The following is a 4,372-nucleotide window of genomic DNA, read 5'->3' as shown; positions in this document are numbered from 1 at the left end:
AGCAGAGGCTGAGCTCGGTTGGCATCGAGCTTAGCTTAATGAAGTATTGCAGTGAGGTAATTTACTAACAGATCATCTGATTGAAGAATGGAGCCAGCTGCGCTCATAAAACATGGTGAGGCCCATCTGGGCATAGCTGAGATGTGTGATTCAGGTATTGCTGATGTTCCGTTCATCATCCCTTACCACTTACAGCTCCTATCACCATTTAAGTGCCTTTGCGTCCGAGCTCTGACATCCTGCCTGCCTTCTCTCCACTCCTCTGGTATTTTATTAGTGATGCGTGAAGGCTTTTATCTGGTGCTGCCCATGAGTTGGTAGCTGTGCACTCCCTGGTGTCACAGTCCTTAAAAGAGCGTTCTGGAAGTGATGTATTCACTTCAGTGTTTGCCCAGTGCTGATTTTTTACGCTGAGGTTCACCTCAGACTTAGGTTTGTTTTCTTAATTCAGTTCAACTCACAGCAAAATATCCAGAGAGGAAATCACAAATCACACTTCCTGGTTCCCCTTGCCCTGAATTTGCAGGAGGGAGAGATTCCACAAAGAAATATCATCGTATTCTTTGGTGTTAGTGCTGCCCAAGGGATATCTGCTGGTCCGAATAAGCATTCTTATGCCTAGAATATGCAACCCAAAGTAAACATGAGCTCTTCCTTAAAGCTTGGCTCTGACTGAGACCCAGAACCTCGAGGTTTATTCAAGCAGCTGACCGTTCTTTGCATACTTCTGAGAAGCTGGACCCAAGAATAAGGAAGAGAACCACTTATCGAGGTTCTCCAGCTGTGCCACTCTCCCACCTTGCTGGGAGGCATCCAGTGATTGGTGTCAGTGCCCTGAAGTGATGTGGCTGAAGCGAAGGTAAACCAGAGGGAGTCAGTCTCGATTGAAGGATCACTTATTAATTCCTTTCCTTGCAAGCGCTGAGATTGGATTTCTATTTTCAGTGCTGCTGAATTTCTCAGTGACTGTAATGAGTTCCAGGTATAACTCCACTCTTCATTTAGTCTATTGCTTTCTCTGACAAGTGTTCATTGTTCTGTGTTAAGCCATGGCAAGCAGTGGAAGGAGAAGAAATGTGTGCTGGAGGACACAGGCTTCTGTAGATAAATCAGCTTCCGTAGGTAAATTAATGTTTGCAGAGTCAAGTAGATGCAATCTTGAAGCAAAAGGCAAGATGATGGAGAGAAAGCTTGTATCTGAACACCAGGATGTGAATTTTCAGGGCTGTGGGTAGTTTGAAAAACAGACTGAGATAAACATAGTTCCCAATGAGAAATATTTTGGTAATGTCACATGGTAAATAGCTCATCAAGGGATTGATTATATGTAAGTTGGAGTTTGCTTATCATCCACAGCTTGAAGGCATTCTGCTTGGTTCCCAAGGGATGTGTGTGAGTTTAGATCAGCCAGAGTCTGCGTAATGAAGAAAACATGGAACAGATGATACTAATGGGTGGAAATTAGGATATGATGTATGCGAGCATCAAGAAAAGCACTTGGAGGAGTAATGGAGGAGAAGAGGGTTCTTCAGTGCCTCTGTTTCTCTGGGAATGGAAGATAAATACCACGGACAGAATACAGAATGGTTGTGTGTTTCTGGGAGCTTCTCCTCCAACTCAGAACCAGAATCACTTGTGAATTCGGCCAGAACCCGTCATCAGGAACGAAAAGTGTGTCTGTCACAGATTCTTACCAGGTTCTCTATAGCAGTGAGTTCACTTCTGCTGCTGAAAATGTCTCTTATGGAAAAGGACAGCAAGTAGATGAACTCTATCAGGAGTTGCCTGACACAGTCTTTGAAGAGTCATATTTGGAATTCTTGCTGGGAATGATTTACAGCATACATAGCAGCAACAGTGGCATCACTAAAAGAGGACTCGTGGGGGGGGGGAGGTGGTGCTCGCCAAAAAGTTTTCCCTGTCCTCTGAGTGTAGGTCTGTGTGTGCACCAGCTCCCAAATCCATCTGGATTCCCTTTCCTGCAATACATCTATTGTTTACAAGGGAAAGAGGGAGCCAAATCCTGGGCAGAGCGTGCTTGAACCCTGCAATAGTTTCTTTCTTGCTGGCTTCCCATGGGGAAATGTACGCAGAAGCAGCTGTCAGGAATTGATATTATTAACAGGAACAGGCTCTTGCCACAAAAATATGAGCTGGGCCTGTGTGCTGATAAGACCGTTTCATCAAGAGGGTCCACACCATGATAGCAAAACAGCAAGGTCACAGCATCCTTTCCTATTCGTCCAAGAGAAGAGCAGCTAGGAGCTGTGAAATCCTCCAAACAAGAGTCTGCAGACACCTGAGCCCATTTCACCTTTCTGGGGGCTGCTACAGCATGACAAATTCTGCCATAGGCTTCTCCTGCCACAGTGACTACGGGCCTTCTAAATGGAATGGTGAATTATCTGGTTCTTTGTTGCCCGTTCAGCAGCAGTTCTGAGAGCTGGTTCCCCTTCCACCTGTGTCATGTGAGCGTGCCCCGTCAGAGCTCCCAGACGCACAGCCCTGCAGTAGTTGGGAGCGAGCAGATTCGGTTCTCTTTGATAAAAATAATGCTTGCCTCTTAATACCTCATGGCCTCACCTCCAGCCTCAAGGAGCACAGAGCAGGAAAGGCCTGAGGAGACACAGTGGGCGGAGGAAAAGAGGAAGGGGTACAGGCGTGCCTCAAGCATTACTTGGCACAGCCTCACCACGACAGTGCACACAGGGCTGCACCGTTCAGACCAGGGCACCTTTGCAAGCTCTCCAGCTTCAGCATTTGCTGGGAGAGGGCATCTTCCAGCCCAGCTTGAACAGGAGGGATGGGTTCACTGGGACAGAGAAGGAGTGCAGCAAACAGCTATTCTCCAGAGCCTGCTCAGCACCACCAGGAGCAGGAAAAGATGAGGACGTTTCCTGCCTGTTGCTTCCAAATCCTGATTTCTACCTAACCTGCCACCTTAGGGTGAGGTTTGAGGTCATGCTGCAGTTTCTGAACCCTCTCAGTCCCTGCTGGTTATAAAGTTAGCACAAAAACTAGGAGACCAGAGCCCCCAGGTGTGGCTGAATGTGTAAGACAGGCTTTAAACTAAGCAAACAGGAGAAGGGGAGGAAGCAGCAGCCCTAGGAGGGGACAGTGCACAGAGTCACTGAACAAAAGGCACGAGGTGTTGTGACAGGGGGAAATCACAAAATCAATGTGAAGCTTCAGCAGGTTCACTTTTAGCACTCAGTGAGCACAAGGAAGCACCTCCAAACCTCTAACAGAAGCTCAGCATGCTGGGGAGCGTGAGGTGCCCCCACGTTACTGCACTGTTGCATATAGGGAATAAACACAGCATGCTTGCAGGTGCACAGCTATGACCTTGTTGGAATCACAGAGGTGGCTCCCACAGCTGGAGCATTGCAGCAGAGCAATTCAGGCTCTCTAAGAATGACAAGATGGAAAGATGAGGTTGGATTGCTTCTACTCCCTGTAAGGGAGCAGCTGAAGCGCACAAAGTGCTGTTCGGGGTTGGAGGAGGAGCAAACCAGGAGTTCACTGGTTCGGGTTAAAGAGGGGCTGGATAGAGCTGCTGTTGTGATGGGCTCCTGCTCCAGGCCACCTGAGCAGCAAGGAGAAGCAGACAAGGCCCTCTACAGGCAGGTGGCAGCAGCCTCACAGGCTCAGCCCTGGTCCTTTATGGGACCCCATGGAGGGACAGCGCAGCAGAACCTAAACAATCCAGGAGGTTTTTGGGGTGCGTTGATAAGAATTGTTGAGAGTGGATATTGCTGATCTTCAAGTAGACTTCAAGTCAGTCCTTTGATACTGTGCCCTATAGGGCACGTAAACAAGCTGGTGTTGTGTGGCCTGGATGGGTGATAGGAGGTGGATTGAAAGCAGCCTGAATAGCAGAGCCCAGAGGATGACCAGACCAGGTTTACCTGGAGGTTAGTAACTAGCAGTGTACCCCAGGAATCAGTGCTGGGTCCAGACTTGCTCAGCATCTTTGTTAGTGTTCTGGATGATGTGGCACAGAGTATCCTCAGCAAGTCTGCAGATTGGAGTCCAACAAGGGACTGAAAGAGTCTGAAGCAGCTCTGAGGAAAGGCTGAGAGATCTGTGGCTGTTTAGTCTGGAAAAAAGAGGGTGCAAGGGATCTTCTCAATTTGTATACATACCTGGAAGGAGAGTGCCATGAGGGCAGAGCCAGGGCACAGTGCTACCCACACCCTTAGAGGGAAGATGCTTCCTGAGGGTGGACTTCAGAGATGCTGCTAAAGCCCTCCCCAGGGTACAGAGCTAGTCTCCTTCCTGAGGCCGTGGTAGCAGCCCACAAAGGGTTGGAACAGCTTTGGGCAGCTCTCCCTCCGCCCCATGACCTGGGGAGAAAAGAGCAGCACAGGGC

The sequence above is a fragment of the Meleagris gallopavo genome, chromosome 29 (genome assembly GCF_000146605.3).
Source record: "Meleagris gallopavo isolate NT-WF06-2002-E0010 breed Aviagen turkey brand Nicholas breeding stock chromosome 29, Turkey_5.1, whole genome shotgun sequence".
In the NCBI taxonomy this organism is placed as follows: Eukaryota; Metazoa; Chordata; class Aves; order Galliformes; family Phasianidae; genus Meleagris; species Meleagris gallopavo.
This window is presented reverse-complemented; position numbering follows the sequence as displayed.